At 40.5% G+C, this 23,970-nt stretch overlaps 1 protein-coding gene across 2 annotated transcripts in view; it reads right to left on the bottom strand.

The window, feature by feature from the left end:
* Window positions 1–23,970, bottom strand: part of fbxw7 (F-box and WD repeat domain containing 7) — a 163,648-nt gene that overhangs the window by 107,284 nt on the left and 32,394 nt on the right. The window lies entirely within an intron of this gene.

The following is a 23,970-nucleotide window of genomic DNA, read 5'->3' on the forward strand; positions in this document are numbered from 1 at the left end:
GACAAAAGACACAGATGGTTAAAATATGTTAATTGTTTTCTTGTGTCCACACTCAGCCTGTGTTTGTGAGGCAAAAAAAAACTGCTAACAAGATTATTGGATATCAGTCCATACACACAAACGCATGCTTAATTGCTTATTTCCTCCAAAAGAAAGTGTGAATATCCCTCTTCATGTTCTATTCCTGCCTCTGAATTACAATAATGGACATTAAACATTTGCTCTTGGAGCCACACTATTGCTGCTCAGCAGCAGACAAGGAAAAAAGGTGGGAGTGATTGTGTTTGGCTTCACATCACACAGCGTTGGATACTGGTGCCTCACATGCGGACGGATGGGCAGAAAAGCCTTGAGAGCTACTAGTGTTCCAGCTTCCAACAAAGCCAATAAACAAAGTCCAATCTGTCAAATATGAAAGCACAACATGGCTTAAATGTACCAGAAGCTAGTCCAACAACTGTCCTTAAGATTTGAGTAGTCTAAAAGCTTTGGAAAAATGAAAGATTCGTTGTTTATCTTCTAAATCCGCCAGGTTGCTGCTATGCATTCGCTGGATTATGATGGCAAACCTACTGAATAAACACACAAGTCACATAGCGTGCTTCCGTAACATCTCAAACCATATGTGGAATTGAAGGATAGGCACCAGAGCTTTATCTACAATGAGGCAGCTTCTCCCTCTGACGCTGTGTCACAGACTCAGCAATGCAGACAGCAATCCAACCCAATACACAGTGTTAATCTGTCTCCATCAAAGCAGCAACTATCTCAAGCTGGAAGTTTATTTACTTTGAATCCATGTGTCCCTGAACCAACACGCAACTGACTGCACACATGATTGCAAAAACTAGGGATGCACAGATTCTGCTTTTTCTCTCAACATACAAAGTCAGATACCCAAACAACCACCTATTGTGTACCATTGCTACAACAACTCCTGCTCCTGTAAATATAACTTAACTGGGAGTGGAGATGTTCATAAATCAAACTTTTCTTCAGGCTTATGTAAACTTTATTAAACTGTTTATACAATTTAGAAAATTGTGTTGCTGCAATTGCATAACTAAATGTGGACTGGGCACATCTGGCCAATACCAGAGCGATTCAATAAGATCAGTATCAGCAGGCAACAGGCTTTCACTACACAAGAACAAGACACTATTCAAATGGTAAAAGGCTGACTGACTTGTTTAGCTGACATTTACTGACTATAGTTAAATTATCAGTGTCCCCCATTTTGCATGAATGTCAACAGCGCCATTATCACAGTTGCTGCAAGTCAATGTCATTAGAAATAAACCAAAGGGCTCCCTACATAAAGACCCTGTAAAAGTCACCACTTCATGCCTCCCTCATGTCCATATCTTTACCCGCGTTGTTTCCCAAATTAAGCTCCAATCTATAATCTTTTTATACTTTTCATTATTTCTAGAAGCCACTAAAAATTGAACAGGTTGTTCTAATGTGAGCAGTGATTCATTGCATCGTGTTATATTCCATTACACCTGCCAGAATCTGAAGATGCATCCTCTTTACATGCACAAGGAATTCACAAGATATGTGACCTGTACTTAGATGGAGATGGAGATGGAACTCATGGAAAAATACGATCTGGACTATGAAGGTAATTTTTGAAAGTATTTACAAATCAGAAGCTGTATCACTAAAGGCCAATTCATTCAAGATAAGAACCCAGTATTACTGTTTTTTGGAGTTACCTGGTATAGCACACAAGACAAGGTGGCTATTCTACAAAATCTTTAGTGGGTTACCAAAAGATATTTGTAAAAATCTGAGGATCATTCGGCAGAAGGACATAAGGTGTGAATTAAGCAATGAGGGATGGTTGGAAAATACTATCAAATTCTGGGAGATATATAAAGGAAGCAAGGGGGAAATTTAGGATTTACTTTACTCCTTTGAAGCTGTACAGGATGGGTCTTTATGTCTGGGAATTTATGTTGGAAATATGAGACAGAAACAGGAACATCTCTACATGCAATCTGGGAAGGTAAACTGGTTGACCCATTTTGGGAAAAAGTTGTGGATCACACAGGGAGGAAGTGGTTGGGTATGTCAGTACCGAAATCACCAAGGTTGTGCCTTATGGGGGACCAAACAGAAATACCAAATGTATCAAAATATGACCTTGTTGTGATAAATGTAGGGGTCGTCACAGCTGCTTGAGTGATCCTTAAATTCTGGAAAAGTTCATCACCTCCAGAGTTTGAAAAATGGAAGGAATCTATGTTTGAAATTGTGTCATACGAACACGTTAGCTAGGGTCAGCAATGAAGTTATATGCTTTAAGAGGTCATGGGCAGGCTTTTTTGTTTGCAATGTGTCTGCTGAACTATAACAATGTGGTGCTGAATTGTACCACTGTCGTTGCTAAATTACTATCATGGGTATAAGAATGTGAAGCTACCAGGTGCCTGTGGATATGCTGAGTTCCATAAACAGTACTGTCGGTTTGTTCATATTTGGCTGGACAGATAAATAAAACAAATTTGGATTAAAAAAACAAAACATGCAAACCTCTCCTAAGAGTCACAAGGCAGCTTAAAAACCCAAATGGTATTACAATCTTACAGCCAGGATTGTTTGTGGACTTTTCTTTATCTGTATAAAGGGTCTACAGATAGAGAGTGGTTGGTGTATGTCGTGCAGACTGTAAAGCAAATTTGTGATGAGCCTCTATGAACATAACTGACTTGACTCTTTCAGACATCTGGCAAAGCTACCAAACAGGAAACAAAATCTCAGTTGTCAACGTCAATGAATTTTAAACAGTAACAAAGCCCCTCAGACACAAGATGTCGCCGAATTGACTAAATTGTTGCATCTAAGGTCTGATCACAGTCTGTTTATTCCTTATAAAACTGGAGAAGGAGGACAGTCTGCTTGCTCTACTGACATACACGCTGTGAATACTTAAGTATGATCCTACTAAAACCCATCTTTCTTCTTGTCCAAACAATATGTATTACTAGTATTAGATTTGCAAGTCATGTTTCTATATTTACACAGGCATCGCATCTTTAAACACACATGCCAGGCATTTACTAGCAAGTGTGTTTTTCAAAACAAAACAGGCTTTTGGAAGACAAACCTTCTACAAATCATGTGTTGAATGCCCACTGAGTCCAGCCTCTTTAGTTGATCAGGATCAAAACAGCTGAGATATAACCTCTGTGATTCAATGGAAAACAAAAAGGGCATTGTATCCTCTTTGCTTTGGCATTTTAGTCTTTAATAACATCTAAATCTATTCTGAAACAAAGACTAAACCTCAAACAAACACAACTTAAAGCACTCAAAAGCAACAGACGAATTTTATTCTTCTGACCAAACGTTCAAGTGGCGAGAAAGACTTATGTAAATAAAGGTAAGTGGGATGAGTGACTCATGGATTTGTCCTATCCAAGAGGTAGTGGGCTGAGTAGGTAGCATGCGAAGCAGTTCCATCCTTAAGGCTCTTTTGTATCAATGACTTCCATCAATACATGTGAGGCTGTAAAGACAAGTAGTAAAAACAACAAGTACTATGCAAGGGCACAAACTGTGTGTACATTTGTAGTGGCAGTGAGCTTTGTAAGACCAAGTAAATAACATATTCTGCAAGTCATAAAGAAGTATATAAACTACAGCGCATCACAAGGCAGTAAAAACATTATTATAGTTGAACACACACTTCCTTCCTGTCACATAACTCTGGGCATTGTGATTTAAGCCCATATGATCATCATGCCGTTACATACATTTCTCAAAGTAGTCTATCATAAATACAAAAGGGGTCTTTTTTCTAAACATTTTATTGTGAATAACACAAAGGAGGGAAATTTGGCGTACATTTTTCCAGGCTAATCCTTAATTTAAAGCTTTTATTCTCTTTATTTACAGACTAGGTACATTTGGTGGTTCACTATCAGGCACAAGAGGTCACAGGTTCACTACTGGTCACACATCTTACTGAGCAGAAGTTTATTTTTGTCTTTTGAATTGCACATAATCTCAGCTAATGTAGCTTTAAATGGTGCCGATAGGCCTTTTTAATGCCCACGAGGTCTCTAACTAATCTTAAACTGTGACAAATTAAGATTCAGCTACGCAGACTGCACTTCCAAATCTCCTCTATGCACTACATAACAGATGAGAACATATTTTTCGGGAGGCTCACATACTTCATCTGTCTCAGTGAAAACCAACTGCTTTGACCTTGAGGAAAAAGTCACTGGTCCCCTTTTGTAAGTCTTCTCCCTGTCTTGGCTGTATGGTCCCGGTGCTGTGGTGGGAAGCATTAGACCTATCTCAGATTGCACAGCCCCCCCTCGGGACTGCCAGTTCATTGCTGTGAGCTCAGAAGAGGAAGGCTATGAATAGCTAAAGTTGTCCCTGCCTTTTACCGGAACAGCCGAGGTTTCCGTAATTAGTTTCCTAAACACAGCATGAAATGTGTTTGTTGTTATTGTTGTTCAAACAATTGTGAGCAGTGCAAACAGGGTGAGGGAGGCTGACCCACAATAAAAACGTGTTGCTGATCAAACATGATAAACGTAACTGAGTTCTGATTTCATTGTTGGCCAAGAGATTTACTGTATTTGTTCATCTATAGGCCAAATAACAGTTGTGGTTTTTTTCTAGACAGGTTGTTATCATCCACCTTTCAGGTGCATCATTCTATGACTTTAAATGCACCTTGAAATAGCAAGCAGACAATCATTTCAGCATAGAAGTATGTACAACTATAAGAATTGTTCTTCTGTTGTATTCTATTAAGTGTTTGAATTGGTGTTTTGGGGCGTCTGACACATAGAAAGAGTCTAGGAGCACTTGTAGTGAACAAAGACTTGGCACACAATCTTCAGTACTGCAGGACTAAGAATAGAGACTGATGAATGAAACTTGTGCATGCAAGAGCTATGAAGTGGACAAAAATAGCTTTGGGAAGCTGGGGAGGGCAGTTGTGAATTTATGTCTCCCAAAGCAAACAGGTGACACAGGTGCCCATGAGACTGAGAGCCTCTGAGAGCAAACAGAGGAAATGAGATCAGCCATTTTTATTTTTGTATTTATTTATTTTTTTAACCAAAATTATGGCATTGTTAAGTTATGGGGCACAATTCTGTCCATTGTAGGGTGATACATAGATATTATATCAATATCATGATATAAGACCTGATATCGTCTTAGATTTTGGAAATTCTGATACTGTAAGTGTTGTCTTTTCCTGGCTTTAAAGGCTGCATTACAGTAAGGTGATGTAATTTTCTGAACTTACCAGACTGTTAGAGCTGTTCTATTATTTGCCTTTACACACAGTTGTAACATCCACATTACTGGTGATAATTTATCAGAAATCTCACTGTGTAAATATTTTGCGAAAGCACCAGAAGTATATTATATTGAGTAAAAATATTGTGATAGGCTTTTTGATTTTCTCCATAATACCCAGAGCTAGCCAGTCGTTTTTATTATTTAACGTCTTTTACTGATCATGTTAGCTTGATCGCCAATAAACTAACATGTCAAAACAGACAATAATTAAAGCTGCTCTAACAACGATTTTATACCAACAGTACATCAAATATGTGTAATATGAAACTCATGGTGAATTATTACTAAACTCTGCAGTCTGTCTCAGCTATATGGAGCGTTTTAGCATCTTTCAGCTCATTGTTTTGGTTTTTGTGTAAACTCTACTCTCAGTCTTGTTTTTAAGACATACAAGCAGGGTTTTCCCTAGCTCAGACAGGGGCTTTTGTGGTGATGTCTGCAGCGCGCGCAAAATTTTGGGGGTATACATTTACAGATCATGCAAATGTATTAAGCGATGCCATATCTTCTACAAGTGATTTGCAAGCACTAACGTTACACTAACATTACACTAGCTTTAAGCCTAGTGTGATGTTAGTGCTTGCAAATGTATTAAGCGATGCCATATATTCTACAAGTGATTTGCAAGCACTAACATCACACTAGGCTTAAAGCTAGCAAGCTACCTAGCTAGCTAACCATAGGCAGCTAGTTAGCTGTAGTGTTTGCTAATCACTCCTGCTGACGTTGGTCAGCAAGAAAAGCCGGACATATCGCCACTGCTTTCGAATACTGTATACACATTAGCGTTGGGCTCAACACGTTACTTTGACCTTTGATGAATCAAATAACTGATAACTTTGTTTCGGCTCAATAACTGAATAAATTAGTGGCTGCACTGACATTTGATTTTTTTAAATTTGTTTTATTTTTTTCCTCCCTTACCCGTTCCCACACCCCTCTTTGGCGGAGGGGATTTTCCATTGGCGGAGGGCTAAAACGGCTTTGGCGGCCACCAAAATATTTTCTATGCAGGGAAAACCCTGACAAGACAGGATTCTCCTTAAAAAAGCTACAAAAAACACTATGCCCTACCTGCTCAACACCACACAAGGAAGAACAAGACTGGCTACTACCTGGTAAACCACAATGGAGCCTTTAGCATCTACAAAGAAAGATAGTTCCCTCAGGAGTTGGTGGAGACCAAAACAGAGCTACTGAGTGGAAAAATATTGGACTTACATTTTGTCAGGTGGCCAAAAACACAAACTCCAAACAAATGCAAATGTTATGTGTCCGGTGGATGTGTAAATAATAGGGCTCCATGATATGCACAAAAACATTTTTATTGCCATTATTTTTTAAAAGTTATGGAGATTGCGATGACAGTAGCAATCTTAGTAGGAACGGTAATTTCTACATTTCACTTTCACTAAAAAAAAATAAATACAGAAATATGATGATGATGTTTTTTTGCTGAGGTCTGTAGCAAACAATCATGATCCCTTATGTCTGGAATATGATCTGTAGTCAGGGGCATCACTGTAGCACCACAATGCTGCAATATAATGGTATGTTGTGACACATTTTACCGTTATCAAAAAATGTCTGTTCCTGCAATTTGGATATTGCACTTGGCCATATTGCAGTTCTGATAATATTTGGAATAAATGTGCAGCTCTAGTAAAGGGGCAACTGTCTGCTAAAATAAACACCATAACAATTCGTTCATTATTCAAATGTGTTGGTTTTAAAAAAAAAAAGATGAAAAAGATAATGAATAAACAACACAGAGAGTTTCACTTCTTTAAAGTATTTGTGCAAATATAATGAAAGCTTATGCTGAGCCCCTTTAGCTAGCCAGTGTGGGGAGTGCCAACTTAAGACAGATTTCCTTTTATTGTGCCCTTAAACATGTTACTATTTATGCTTAGTGTCCAAAAGATTTTCCATTTTCTTAGAATAATAACATGTATATAGATCAGCCTTGATAATGTGTGCCCAGCAGTCTGGCACTGTAACATACATCCAGACAGTCCCTGGTGGAGCTGCTGATGAGGAGGGGGAAGTGCCAAGCTGGCACTTCACAGATAAAGCCACAGCTGTGGCACGCACAGACTTTATTACTTTAGCCTTGTGCACAGGCTCAACATGGGGCACTTCAGCAAGAGTGTGTTTCTCTTGGGTAGATCTGGACTCAGTTCTCGACGTGCTGTGATGGGTGGGTAACAGGTATGCATTAACTTTCAATGGACAGCATCAGAGCAGCAGTCAACCTGCCTGCCCCACCACACAGCTGACATCCAAACTCATTCCCTACTGTTACAGAGGAAAACTAAAACTGCAAGTCAGTAAAACCTTTCTCAGGAGCTAAATTAACAGTTTAGTGTTCCTTGTTCCTATAACACTCAATCACTGTTCATTCAAATTAAACTCAAAGGCATATTGAGATACCATCTAGTCATGGCTGTGATGCCTCAAGCCAGAAGTAACACATTTCAAATTCAATTTGTTATTTCAAAATTATTTCTGGGCATGTCCTGAGCTAATATGCAGTATCAGATCAATAAAGCCATTTTAAGTGTTCTGTATCACTTGTAAGGTCTAATCTATTTGCAACACCAATTGTGACCCCCAGCACCCTGCCTACTGCCAGAGAAATTATATTTGCAGTTATTTTGATGAATCCTTGTCTCTCTCCTGACAGGCAGACCCCAGGTGTTGAAAGTGGGCAGACACACCTCTTCCACCCTCATCCTTAACACAGGAGCACCCCAGGGCTGTGTTTTGAGGCCCCTGCTGTACTCCCTGTTCACACAACTGTGTAGCTACTTCAGACTCCAACACCATAATTAACTTTGCTGCCAACTTTGCTGAGAGAAGTAGAGGATCTGATCCACTGATGTCAGGACAACAACCTCGTTCTGAACATCAGCAAAACTAGGGAAATAATAGTGGACTTTTGGAAGAAGCAGGCAAGGACCTATGCGCTCCTTAATATCAACGGGTCCTTGTTGGAGAAGTATAGATTCAAATACCTTAGTGTCCACATCACTGAGGACCTGACCTGGGTGTTGCATACTGACACAGTAGTAAGAAAAGCAAGGCAGAGACTGTTTTCCCTCAGGCATCTAAGGAAATTCTGGGTATCCCCTCAAATACTGAGCAATCTCTACTGCACCATCGAGATCATCCTGACAAGGAACATCACTGCCTGGTACAGAGACAGCCCCGAACAGGACCGCAAGGCCCTGCAAAGAGTGGTTCTTTCAGCTAAACACACTATAGGCACTGCTCTACCCTGCATAAAGGATGTTTATACCAGACGCTGCAAAGATAAGGCCAGGAGAATCATTAAAGAGTCCAGCCACCCGGATAACTGCCTTTTCATTCTGCTGAGGTTGGGAAGAAGGTACTGGTTACACCAGGCCAGCACTGAGAATCTCAGGAGGAGCTTCTACCCTCAGGCCACAAGGATACTGAATGATATCTTATCCTAAAGAGATTGGCATTTATTTATTACTACTGCTACTTTATCTTGACAAAACTGACAATTATGACATTTTACTGAAATCATATTTTATGATTTCCATGCAACAAATAAATTGCCTGTGAAAACAAATGACGATCAGTCAATATCCCGAAAGCTACATTTATGAAAATAACTTTGTCATATTTGCTGAAAGAGTGCCTGCAGTCTGAAAGAGGTACATGAAAGAGTCTGTGGAGAAAAAAATCATGTCCCACCTTCCCTTCCTACTGCTTCTAATGGAATTTGTGAGAATTTACCACAGCTTACTGAAAACAACCAGAGTCAGTCAAGGAGTCTCGAACACAGCTGTCAGATTCAGTTACTGTGTTGCCTATTTCTTGCCTGAAATGTTTTCTGAAACATATTTAGTGTACAGTTTAGCTGTAATATGAGAAAGGCCAATGGGCGGTGTTTTGTTTCGGCTCACAGCTAAACAGTTTAAGTTTATTTATTTACTTTATTAATCCCCCTGAGGAGAAATTCAATGTTTTACTTTATTAATCCCCCTGAGGAGAAATTCAATGTTTTCACTCTTGCTTGTCAATTACACACAGGGGACACACAGGTCCGAAAGACACACACATGCACAAACAGGACCTATACATGCACAAAGTGGAGAGATGTCAGAGTGAGGGGGCTGCCCTTGGTGAGGCGCCCCGAGCGGTTGAGGGGTTCGGTGCCTTGCTCAAGGGCACCTCGGCAGTGCCCAGGAGATGAACTGGCCCCTCCACGCTCCATATTTTGGTCCGGACGGGGACTCGAACAGGCGACCCTCCGGTTCCCAACCCAAGTCCCTATGGACTGAGCTACTGCCGCCCCAGTACAGTAAACAGTACAGTAAACAGTACACTAAATATGTTTCTGAAAACATCTGAGGTGAGATATAGGCAATGCACTAACAGAATCTTGGTTAATATTTGATCAGCGCTGCTTAGTTTAGTTTAAGTGCGGTAAGGCTATTAGAAGTGCTACAAAGCAATAAAGTAGGCAGAGGAATATGATTTTTTTTTGTTTACATATTATCTGTCTCATTTATCACTGTGTGAATAAAGTGGCAGTTTCAGGAAATATCACAAAAAACTTTTTTTTTTTTAATAAAAGTTACCAACTACAGCTTGAACAGAAAAACTCTCAAACACAGCTAATGGTTTCCACCACATAGCCTTTACAGCAGGCAGAACTCTTTTATCATGTCCCATTAATCCTGTGATTTCCCCCTCTTTTAATAGGCTGCCAGTAAATGGCTGTTTTATTTAAGTTGGTTGAGAAAGTAATGTTTTAAGGTTAGGAGAAATTACACAAAATTTTCTCTCCCATTAAAGACAGTTCGGACAGAAGTTCATGAAGACACTCGGGCACAATTAGTTCTGAAAGAGTAACCAAATATAAAACTTTACAATTTCTTGAAAATGTTTCAAGAGTGTGACTCTGAGCAGCAGAACAAACTTTATGTAACATCTGTCACCACCACTAGCAATAAAGTGGCTTTTGTCATTAAAGTATGGTTTAATGGGGTGTTAAGATTGTCTTTTCATTCCAGTAACTGAGGCTATATTGCGCACTGAAATCATTATGGTCAAAGTAATCACTCTTTTCTGCTGACCTTTGCTTATTCATAAATCAATGCTGTCCGAGTTGGAGGTTGACTGTCTAAAAAAAGTGAGGCATCTATAAAGATATCAATTACAAATCATTCAAGTTCATGATTAATATGCTTGTGAGGAGATTCTGTGTTTAATGATGGATTATGAAAACTGAGATCCTGCGGGGGCGAAAGTGTGACAATGATCTCCAGCTTTGAAAAAGATGAAACCCAACTTAAAAGAGTCTCAATCGTTTCAAGGCCACTGGACACAGCGAGTGCATAAACCTCGCTGAGAATAAGGGAAGGAAAAAATTAAAGGAATGAGCTGAACACCCTCAAATGGCAGCAATAAATCACACCAATATGACCTTAATAGAATAGTGGGAGAGAGTGGAGAAAATATTGGCTGCCCACAAAGCACATGGTAACAGATATAGATCGAGGAGCGGATGTATAATGGCTCCACTTAGATTTTCAAATATTAACAGTGGGACAACTGTAAAGACTGAAAAAACCAGCATTAGTATTTTAAAGCAGACAGACACGTTATGATGTCTAATACTTGCCGACCGAATAACAGCAACATGTGACACAAAAACTAATAAAAGTTAATGAGGATTTTGACTTTTGCAATTACAAAGTCTTTGAGCCAAGAAATGCAATATTGAAAAATGTTTTCCAGGATTCCTACAAAGTCCAGAAATCCTATAAATACACAGTGTTTGTTGAAACCCTTCTGTCTCCAATTCAATACAGAAGCTATTAATCAATGTTTCTATTTAGAGCTGGTGCCCTGTGATGTCTCACAGGAAGAAAGTGAAACCTCAATCCCTGAGCCGCTTGACAGAGGGACAATATTTTTCCACATTCATTTCCACAGTTTCAAGTACTTCACTCTGTGACAATGCTTTCTGAGGAAAACAATAACTTCTGTTCAACATAAAAGTGACATTAAGGTTTTGTCTATAAGCACTACGCCTCCTCTAAAACTGTCACTCATTATCTCTTTATTTGAATTGTTGCCACGCAACAGCACAATAATACCACAACATTTTCCTTTGTGGATTTCTATCATTACTCATGAGAGCATAAATCTTCTTGGAAACTTAGAGAATCAGTCTCCTCTACTGTGAGAATGGCTTTCTGCCAGAAGGACTCTGGAAGGGACTTGAAATCCCAGTCAGTGCCAGCCAACTATTAAAACAGTCATGTGCATAACAAACAATGAAACAGAGGGAACCCTAGAAGCTACAGCCATGAGACAGAAGCCTGTGTTAGAGCAAAGTCACACTCTCATTCACAGACACTGGCATGTGCACACAAGCACTCAGACACACACGCAATCTTGTTTGGCTTTTATTTGTTCCATTAGAAAAAGCTTTTTCTCCAATTGATGAGGGGCAGCAGTCACTGTAAACCACAGGCAGTCTGAAGGCATTCATCCATTTAAATGACTCTGCTAGCTGAAAGCAAGTCCACTGTTGTCAAGGCAGCAAGACAGCCATTAAATCACCTGGTTCCATTAAAGAATCAATTGCTGTGCTGCTCCCCCTCGTAGCACACTTCTTATACCTGAGAAATTGTTTCGGACAATCAGAGCAGATAAAGAAGGACGCTGTACTTCACACGAGGTGCTTTCTGCAATATGATATCGGGCCCCATATGTTTTCTGCATTGCACACGGGTGATAACACATAAAAAAAAAAACATACAGCTGACTGATCAGGTGGGCATGGAGACACAGATGTGGCCGTGCCAGTGGGCGCTGACATATTGTTACCTTTGGTTGAGGTGGGCAGCCAGTGGCCAGTCGCTGCAGCTGTTCTGAAGTATGGCTGGAGAAGAGGTCTGAGCAGCACGCTGTGCGGCCCAGTCTCTTCATCAAAGAGGAGATGATGCTGCAGCCACAGCCACACATCGACTTGCTCATTAGTAGCCTGGCTGTTCTGGGGTTAGAAGACGTGTGGAAAAAAGGAGCCAAGCTGCAAGCCGCAGCCACTTCCTGGTCCTTGTCAAATCCCCTCAGTTGTCCTCCCAGCTGATGCCTTTTCTGTTATTATTACACATGGTGCTGATCCACAGGTACTCCATCACTCAGATCAGGTTGGTTTAATCTACAGTCCACATAATACAGATGCCGATGCTCACCTTAATCCACATTGAGGGCACGTGAGTTGAGAAGTACAGTTTGTCGGTCCATTTCCCTCGTGATTGCTTCTCACTTACTCCACTCCCTCTGCTGTACTTCTATCTCTTAACAGCACACGCCTCCCGTTGTAGCACCCTCTCTTTTTTCCAAACTCAATCCCATCCACAAAACACCTTCTCCTGATATTGCAAATAATACTCAGGATGCAACGTCTGCAACTACTCCCTTCTGTCTCCCACAATTTCCATGCGTTTCTTTCCACTCCCTCCACTGCCTCCACTGCCTTCGGCTGCTGTGCAATGAGGATGCTATCCCCGGCAACGCTGCTGCCACCACTGTACAGCCCCCCCCACCACCACCACCACCACCACCAGCAACTCCAGCGGCAAACCACTCAGACTGAGCTCCTCCAACTTGCCGATAAAAGTGCTTCCCTCATATGACATCTGAGCTCCTGTTTGTTCCATTAATTGAGGAAGCAGTGGACAGAATATTATAAGAAATCCAAGCCACTCTGCATGCACCAGAAGGACTGATAAGCAGGATACAGTCAGGGATGCGGTGGGGGAGGGGTCCAGGGTAAGCATTTAGGAGAAAATAACAGAGCAGACGGGATTATTATGATAATAATCTGTCACAGTGGTCAAGATGTCGCCGATGTCTGCCGTAATAATCAGTGAAATAAAATGGCCACTTCAAGGCTGAAAATGTATGACAATGACAGTTTCTCTCGCTGAACCAAATAAACACTTGGAAATCTGCAGTTATCAAGCTTGATCACAGCAATTCATAGTTAATAAAGCATCACTCCAGTGTGTTATGGCATTTTTATGATATTTCATTTTCTGAGTCATTTCCTGACAATGTCTATTAGTCACACTCTTTGCCTTTTCTTTTGACAAATAACTTAATTTTGTGGTCCTTTATCTATTGAGTTTTGTTTACACATGTATGCCTTCCCTGTGTTTAGCTGTTTTTACCAACAGCAACTGGCTGAGTGGGGGGGTTTATACAGTTTAGTATCGCAAATTTTGCGCGGCAATTGTGTATCTATACACGAACACAAAGTATTGATTTTTTTATAGTATGTTAAAATGCCAAACTTTACAGCAGAAATAAACACGTGTACAGTCTGTTACAAAAAACAATTTTGGTCTCTTTACGCAATTTCCCCATTTATGACAACTGTACGAGAGGTTAAATTTAATATAACTCATGTGTTTAAATGTTATTAAAGTTTAAAGTCATACATAATTTTAGTGCGTGGTCACTTTGAACGACAAGTGGGTGCCACTGAGTGACTATTTTCCATTTTTTAGTTCATAAAAGTCAACTGTAACGTTATTGTCTTATTTAGCATTTTGTTGTGCTAAAAGACTCGCTAAGGAGTCAGATTTTTTGGTTTTTAACCTCTTTTTTGGGGCCTTTTTTAGCCTTAAATGGATAGAACAGACAAGTGTGAAAGGGAGAGAGAGAGGGAGTGTCATGCAGCAAATGGCCACAGGCTGGAGTCAAACCCGGGCCGCTGCGGCAACAGCCTTGTACATGGGGCGTCTGCTCTACCACTAAGCCACCGACGCCCCAGCCACTGACGCCCCTTTTAACCTCTTTTTGATAGCAAAAGTTAGCATGAGTATTATCACACTTAACCATAGTTGTGAATGCACCATGCTAACAAAGCTAGCAGCTAGCGTCAAGATGGCGAAGGCCAAAATGCCAAACACGAGGCTTTAAAACTAATGTCCACAAAACAAAGGGTGAAATCACGGTGGTTACGTCCATTTTTGTATACAGTCATGGTCTTGACTAAAACACTGCTCATATCCATGCTATTGCTATCCTTGCTAATGATATTGACCTTGACACACTAGAACAGCAATCTGGTTGCCACCTTAGCAGAATACTCCCAACTATCAACCACACCCCCACTCTCTGATTGCAAAAGAACACTGAATGAAAAACAGGGAGCGACTCTGGCTGGAGTGCTTTAAGCTTTTATTAGTGCGACTAGAAAAAGCACATTCTTATACGATACATGCAGCCAGCATGTCTGTGATTAGTGCCAGTGCAAACATCTGCAATAAGAAGTGCAGCCTTTGTAATTCCCTTGTGTGTCAACATCTGCCACAGCTTCAGTGAGACTGAATATTCACCGCTCACTTTATCACAGATGTTTAACCTGACGAGCCTAGTGATGCTTGGGGACGACATGAACATTGCTCAGAGCAGAAGCTAATAGTCACCAAAGTTGATGAAGCTGTAAGGCCTGGGGAGGGAGAGATAGCAAGTTGGAGGGGCGGTAATAATGGCACGGCAAAGATAGGTTGACAAAAAAAAAACTGAGAATGGGTCCTCTGTAAAAGGAACTGCAGCAGCTTGCTATTAATAGCACCGACATAATAAAGTTAAATGACTTTTCAAAATCACTGCCTGCTATCACCACCAATACAAAGACAATGAAAAGTGGCAAGGCTATGCAGATGCAGCAAAGTACCAACACTATCCAACTGAACTGACTGTTTCCCCACACATGGCTACAAGAAGCACGTCTTCTAAAGAATTATCAGATAATAAACAGTCTATTGATTAATAGGCTCAACAATCAACATAAAAATAAGGTATCATATTCCCCTTTTTGACAGCCATGGGCGGACATGGGGGAAAGGGACTTTCATTTTCATTACAACAGGGCTACTGATGACGGCTTGTCTTGGGTGATGACTTTCAAGAGCAATGGGTTGATCCATGGCTAGTGCCCCTGTTATGTTTGCTGCATGTGTTTTTCCACAGCAGGGCAGGTAAGAGAAGTTTACCCGTTGGAGGTGAGCTGTTTGCAGAGGTGCAGTAAGAGCCTATCGTCTGCAGCTCTTCATCAACATCTCACTGTGGCAGTTTCTGCTTTCACTTTCCTCCCTGCCGTATTATCAGACTTGCCTTCACTGAAGAGAAGCTTCTAACAAAGTTCCACTAATTCAGTGATAAATTTAATTTCCTATACATTCTGCAAAATAAAAGACCCTGTTATTTTGTTATGTAAAAACTTTTATTGTAAAGCAGAAAAATAGGGAAATGCTGGGTTTTCGAGCAGCAACTTCACACAACTTCTAATAATGCTGATGGCAAACATGAAACAGTAAGATAAATCTGATATCTAAAGTACAAACAGGGCGCAAGAGAGAAACTACACTCCAAACCACAGAGATTCAGTTAGAAGCTACAAAAGGACTGAGAGCTAATCGCACAGACAGAGACTTTTAAAAACGCAACACACAGCTTGTTTGAGGGGGAGCCGCGGAGTCTTCCACAGTTGGCTGCAGTTGGCGAGACGTCACTGCTACCCGCTTAAGGACGGGTGGCTCGGCTTTTGGACCTACTCTGAAAAGGGTCCAAATCTGGCGCAGCTCGGCGTGGCACGATGCATCTAAACTCACGATGGGAATGCACATCATCGCGGCATGGCTTTACCCGGCGCGGCCAGAAGTGAAAGTGGTACCAATATTGGTACTTCTGGTGCTGATTTTATATGTACTGCAATTTCTGAAATATTGTGGTTTAAAGCTTAAAAGTTAGTTGAATCATTAGTCAATCAACAGATAATTAACTGGCAGATATTTTTGATCAATTATTGGTTTCAACCATTTTTACAAGTGAAAAATAAAAATGGTTCCAGACTCTCAAATGTAAAGACTTGACACTTTATTTTGTCTTACATCAGGAGCTCTTAAAGTCTGACACAACGGGGGCCCTTTGTCAGACAGAATTTCTTTTGCCTATTAAGCAAATTGGCACCATTTAAAGCATGCTGAATGAGCTTTTAGCAGTTCTTATTTGTAATGCACCCGTGGATGTATAAGCAACTATCACTAGATTACTTTGACATTGAAGAAAACTTAAAACCGTGATGATTTTCAGCCAAGTTCTGCAGGCATAAAGAGCGTCTTTTTATTTGCGATGGACATTGGAGATGATATGTCCTCTGGAATTGTAAATGTGTTTCATATCTGTGCATTAAGATTTGGCGGAGCTATGGCTCAGAGAAGTACTGCAATGTTTAATGCAAACATTTTCTGAAAGTGTATGGACAAACAATAAATCTTATAATTGAAATGTAAATTTTGAGGTTCACATTTATTTTCCTCAAAAAGCCAATGAACCGACTGTACAAACATTAGTCATAACCCACTCAGTAACTTTGTGTATGTGAAGTCTGGCTGTGTGTGTTTGTTTGACAGCTCAGACGCTAACAGCTCTCCACCAGTTCTTTGACATTTCCAACAGCATTGTTCTTTTTCCTCTTGTCTCTTTACAATTATGAAGAGGGATAATAAAACCTCAAGGTAAGTGCAACATTTTCACTCAAATTGAAGTGTTTTCAACTTATGCAGACTCGTTTCATCTCAGCTTGGCCTGCTCAGAGCAAATCTGGGTCCAGCAACATCCACTAATGTCCTTACATCGAGTTTATGTGCCAATACGGCGCCTCTAAAATTGGCTTCATGTTTGAATACACCTTTAAGAGGTCAATTAAAGTGTGTATCCACGGAGAGCACAAAGAATCTCTGCCCCTGGGCTGTCCACCCTGCTCAGTATTCTACATGCTGGCTGGCTGGGTTAAATGACGCAGAGAGATCCACTCTAAAATCGACTGCCATTAGTCTCTTTTCAGGTGGCTATTGCAAAAATGACAAGAACTGTTATTGCAACATCCGTTCATTTGGGTGAAGTGCATCATGATTTGGTGTGCAGCTGTGACCAACTGCCAATTGTGCCCAACATAAAAAAAAGGTGGTGAAAAGGGTAATAATGAAGCACTTAAAGCTGTTCTCCGTGCTCACTCACTGGCACATCTTTGTGCTGTTGATGGGAGTGCTACTAAAGGTGACACCTCACTGTGATTCATTGCAGCAGAGATTTCCTGAAACACCAGGTTGCTGTCTCCGCGGAACAAACAGCACATCGGGAGAGAAATTGAACACAGCAAACACAGGGACCTCTATCTACAGTCATCTATAAAGAAAAAGTGTAACACTGTCAAACTGGAGCAAGGACAAAGGGTTGTATTACAAAAAAGTCCAGCCTTCACATAATGTATACAGCAGCCAACATTAAGGCAGTGCAGTGACACAGTCTTTCATCTTAAATCAGAATACTCCATAAACAAAAATAAGCATCCTGTTTACGGTTTTGTTCTTTTCTTGGCCAGGACCTCACAGACAGGGCAGGGTAAGAGGGGGCCCTGTTCATTATTTATGAATATTGCTTTTCACTGTGTCAGCTCACTGCTTCAGTATTGATCCATAAAGAGGAGACTCACTGCACCATCGCGGAGAGTTTCAAAGCAAGACATAATGACTCAAGGCTTACATGCAGTTCTAGGTAGTATCAAATCCCAGTGGGCAGGCTAGACTGGCATGAATATCACTAGTATTGTTGTTTGTCCTATGTAAATCCTACATTCTGCAGTGTGCCCACTCGAGTAATATTCAGCACTGCATTAACAGAGAATAAGCTTTACAGATCAATACTGGGCTCTATAATGATCTGTGTTGATTCTTGTACTCAATGAGAAGAATCAGGCATTAGACAAAGCTGTTGATGAGTTTACAAGTGAAATATACAAAGTCATTTTAAAGCTATTACCACTGCCATCTCCATGTCATGACCTCATACTCCTTTATGGACTGGATAAAATCTCTATAGTTTTAAAGCACAGGCTGTTTCTGAAGACAGAGAGCATGTCCCTACTTACTACCACTGTACAGAAAAGAAGCCAAAATGTCCTGAATACAGCCGTTGCTTTCTTGCGCTGTGGAAGTCATTTGGAGCCAGTAGCAATCTTCGCGGTATTAAGTTCTTGCCCATACACCCGTCCAACCAATTGCAAGCGGCCCCACTTATCCCAAGCACGCCAATTGGCACATAACTGTCAATCATAATGTCAAACCCCTCTTTTTATAGCAGCAAATAACTAATTAAAACGAAACGTATCCGAAAAATGAACACTTGAACATACATAAGCATGTTAAGTTAACTAAAATGACAAAAAAAATAAAAAATCTTTGGAAAAATGTATTTGACGCGTACTGTTAGAGCCATTTTTAGTAAGTCCTAGATTCGTATTATTTTTTTGAGTCACTTTAATGCGCCCCCATCTCGGGAATCAGTGAAGACAATCAGTTAATATCCTCCATCCTGGGGCGTCGGTGGCTTAGTGGTAGAGCAGGCGCCCCATGTACAAGGCTGTTGCCGCAGCGGCCCAGGTTCGACTCCAGCCTGTGGCCCTTTGCTGCATGTCACTCCCCCTCTCCCCCCTTCACGCTTGTCTGTCCTGTCAAATAAAGGCTAAAAATGCCCAAAAAATATCTTAAAAAATATATATATATATATATATATATATATATATACATATATATCTCCTCCATCCTACAACTCTTCACATACCCTACAAATCAATCAACTCTTAAACCAACTGAAGCACCCTGGATCATCAAACAGTGAGTAAAGTTAAACCAAAGACAGCGAGTTTAACACATCTCCCATTTTGGTGGGCGGCTATTTTTTAACTTGTTTGGAAGCCACAATATGTACTTTGATCTTTTTGTTTGGCCCATGTCCCATCCCCTAACGTACTAACATGGAGGGGGTGGGGTTTATGACTTATACTGCAGCCTGCCACCAGGAGGCAACTGAGATGTTTTGGCTTAACTTTTGGGGAGCTGTCATGTTTTCCATCTTCATATACATTCTATAGTTTAAAGGCCTAACAATGGATGACAACCCTTTGAGCTTCACTGTACCTGCAAGCTGGCTTTCTGAAAATGAAAGGCTATAAAAAATATTCATCAGACATTGATCTCAATGACCGATGTAAAGAACAAGTCCTCCAACTCATACAACCACACAAGTTGTATGTTTGTACCCCTGAATATTACCTACACAAGCGTTTCCTAAGTAAGTGCTCCAAACCTAGGATGACAGAACAGCTCGTATGACTGTTAAAGGTCACAATTCTGAACAAGGGGATAACGTGAAATGGTCGCAGTTGCATTAAAACTTCCTGGTTAGGTTCAGAAAAAAACAATGGCTTGGCTCAAAATTGTTTGTTATTAAATTAATGTAAATGACTATGTTTTGTTGTTAAAGTAATTCTACATTCACTTTTGGTTTCACACGGGACACAAACACTGATCTCCTGGATTAATGTCCTGTGTTTGTTTGACCAATTCATCCACCCCTCCATTCCACCCTTAGTGGACTTTCTCTCTCTTAATACAACATTGCCTGACTTCCTCCTTTGCTCCCGTAATAATTACTAGGGATAGGTCACAATTTTCGAATTTCAAATAGTCGTTTTATTTTTGAAAAATAGAGTTTTTAATGCGACTATTACTATTCGCCGTCTTATTTCCCCCCTTTATTTGACATGCAATTCAGCTCCTAACCGGACGAGGGCAGTATAGGATTGCTACAGCGGTGTGAGATGGGCTACCAGCTAGTTTGATGCTCTTCTACAAACAGGAGAAACATGCAGAGACTACTACTCCGTGAGGAATGTCCGCAGTCATTCGGGCTTTCATAGTCGAGCGCACTTCCACGTTGTAGTTTCCTGAAAAATGTCCGTGAAAAATCCCTGCGATGTGAAAAATACATGCCGAGCACTCACTGGTGCGCGGAGCTTTGCGCGCACAGGGCTTGCGGACGTCCGCTTTGAGTCCGTGCCGACCTCCGTGGAGTCCGTTCCGCGTACATTCCGCCCGAGTATGTTCGGGCATTTAATAATGAATGTGGGGGGCGATTATTAAAATTGTCGAATAGTTGCCACGATTTTCGAATAGTGTTTTTGCTTGTGCTGCCCATCCCTAATAATTACTAGGGCCACTAGAGGTTGGTGCCTTACAAAAAACAAGTATGGGTTGTAATTTCTGCCTGTATACAAAGCACTATGTGGACCTACTTTGGAGGAGGACAGTCCTGATGTAAAACAAACAGCAGCCTGAAAGCCAATGCCATTTTTTGGCACTTCAAATTTAACTTCAACCAAAAACCACCTCAACCTATCCCCTGGATGATGACAATTGTACTCATCTAACCACAAACTATCACCGTGTGGCTAAAACCAAAAGCTGTGTCACTGTTGTCTCATCGTCCATTGTCGTCTGAAAATGTGGCATCATCACACCACACGCTGATCCCCTCATGAAAATACAGCCCATTTTAAAAACAATGATTTCCACTTATTCTGCATGACTGACATGAACACATGTATAACCTTTAATTATCCATCTCTGATGCACTTCAAATTGAACAAGAAAAATGTCAACACAGAATGTTTTGTTCTTGCATTAGCGCTTTTCAAATCAGAATTTGGTGAGCAATAAAATGTGTCTCAGTGTGTCAGAGGTCTATATTAACACCTCAGACAGTCCATAATTGGAGAGGAATTTAATAGAATGGAGGGCCAACACAAAGTGAGAAAAGAAAATTTCTCACTTTGTACCAGATTGGCCCTCCATTCTACAGCAACAGCCTTAAAATATTCAACACTGTTTACTGTGGAGCTAAGCAGCACTAAAAGCACAACGTTTTCAATGCGAGCTGAGACTTCAAAGACAAGACGATACAAATGCAAACCCTGCTGCAACCTGTCATTTTTTCAATGTCATTTTCTAAATGTAGTCTTTAGAATACTTTGCTTTTATGGAAAAAAAGTAGCTTTTACAAATGATTTTCTGTCAAAGTCACTGATGAACCGACATCAATTTAAGATTTGTCCACATGTAAACGCCTTCTGCAAGGAAATGTTCAAACTTACTCAAGACAAATGTATATTTCATACAATCATGCATAGTGGTTGTGTGTTCACATTCTCAGCACTCAAAATATTTAATTGTATCACTACCGCAAATGCATCAGTATACTTTGTCTCAAAATGCACTTTATCCTTAATTATTCTCTAACAAGGCCTCCTGCTATTAGTCTTCATTACTTAAAGATCACAATTCTCTTTATGGATTTTCAATCTTGAAAAATTACTTCTGAGCCATTTCCTAGGCTGCACAAAAATGCTGGGATGCACCAGTTCCACTCATTCTCTCTCCTGATGCCAACTCTGATACCTAAATCGTTGTTATGGGCCGATCCAACACCAGTGCTTTTGTTTATCAAGGTACACAGATACAGAACTTAAGACACTGCACATCTAGCTTTATGAAACCAATTGAGATATTTACAACAGGTTTAAAAACTTAACTACTACTGATGATCTCTTATTATTTGATATGGCTTGTGTTTGATAAAGTCAGATGTGATCATATTTCTTTTCTTGGCATGTAAGTAGGTTTATTTGTTTAGAGCCTCTGACAAAAAAAAGAAAAACAAGAAAGAGAGGAGAGGGGCTTAACAGCAAGTAGCAAATCAGAGAGTACCCAGCTTTCCTGTGTGTGTTTTATTACGTCTTTTAAAGCCTTCACATGGCAGGGGAGGAGGAAAGATTGCATTGTGTATTTCAGTTGTCATTTTAGACTTTCTGTGGGCTACTTGTTTAGGGATGTACCGATTCTGGTCCGATACCAATACCGATGTTTAAAATTACAATTTGGACAATAGTCAATTCCGATATTTCGCTGTTATTTATGTCGTTTCTGATGTTATTATGGCTCAGACACACTTTCAAAAATGAACATCCTCGGAGAGCTGCAGTCACATGGATGCACACATGGTCCTATTCGTAGTCCGACTGACAGTCTGCTTCAGCCCCCAGCAGTGAACGAGAGGGCTGAAAGTGAAACTAAACGATGCTGCTGGATCTGGGAATGAATATCTGTCAAATATCCAACTTAAAACTAACTTGCCTCACAGTGGTGGGGCAGCTGTGGCTGTCTTGAAAGCAGTGTTCTGGACTGTACTGGAGTGTGGAGCACGAGAATGGAGCATGCACAGTCAGCACGCTTGCTATGTCTACAGTCCACGTGGTCACAAAAAATGAGTTGCACGTGGACAACCAAATAGGGGTCCAGGTGGACCCTCGTTGACATGGGTGGATGATGAGATTTACATCACAAGGACCAAAGCAGACTCTTGCAGAGACGCGGACACGAAAAAGGTGTATTGGCCTTACATACATGGTTATTTCGCCAAAGTATGAGTGTGCTCGCTTTTCTGAAAACTGGGCCACTGTAAAAGAATTATATCGTCAAAATATTACTAATTTGTTCCGTTTCTCCTTTTGTAAAATGTCTTTGTTGTGTCGTACACTGCCCCCACCATGTCCGGTGTTACTGTTCCATTTTGCCTGGATCCGTTAGCTTTCAGACAACATGCACAAATATGGACAATATGAACGCAGAATACAGACAGAAGGCTCCGTCTGTGTCCGTGTACACATCTAACATTGAGCATACATTAGCCTTGCATTTCCAATGAAAATCTGCTTATTTTCCATGTATTTATATGGGTATATTGACTACCATGTCCTTGTCAGATCCTTTTATGTAGTCAATAAAAAGAGGAGAGAGAAATGCTCTGAAGCAGGATGTGACCTCTGCAACTAACAGCCTTCCTTCTCCCTCACACTGACTCCCTTCCCCCCTTCCAATGTTGTAATAAATAAATGTAACCAGTTTTGTTAGTTGCTGCTTCATTTATTCAAGCATAATAGACATTTTTGTTTATCATATTGTTAGAGGTAACAGGAAACAGCACAGATTTCTGACAAATATAACACAAGCTCATTGCCTTTAATGTATGCTAACTGATAATGCATAGTCACCCCCCAAAGACCTATGCTGAACCAGGAAAAACCTGCACTTTCCCATTTACTTGACTGAAAGTATGTCCAAACCATTGACTGTAACTGTGTATCATGACAATATCTTATGATATACCATATTCATACTGCCTATCCCTAAAAACCCAGATAAAACTTCTCCAGGTTAATCGTAAAAGCATATTGTCTTTATAGTTACACGTGTCATGATGTCATGTAAAGTGTTCTCTAAGAGTCAATTACTTCCCTCTTGTTCTGCAAAATAGAAAAGGTTTACCTGCCTCTATATCCTTGATTTAACATTTTAAAGTCATGATCCCTTCAGATGTATAAAGCCTATTGTGCTGCGACTGCTTTCTGCCGAGTAAATCTACGGCGCGGTCTTTATCAAGGAGACTGATGAAGCCACTAATGAGACATTAAGGCAGACTGTTGTGACCACTGTCTAATGGACAAAGCTTAGAGTCTGAACTCCCCCAAACAAAACAAGGCAATCATTAACGTTATCAGAACTTCGCAGAGGTAAATTATTCACCTAACACTGACCTAATCGGTAGTGTTTAAATCAAATGACAAGCAACACGGTTTGAAAGAGCAATAAAATTTGTAGACAAATTATTTCA

Source organism: Epinephelus moara, chromosome 5 (assembly GCF_006386435.1).
Source record: "Epinephelus moara isolate mb chromosome 5, YSFRI_EMoa_1.0, whole genome shotgun sequence".
Lineage (NCBI taxonomy): Eukaryota > Metazoa > Chordata > Actinopteri > Perciformes > Serranidae > Epinephelus > Epinephelus moara.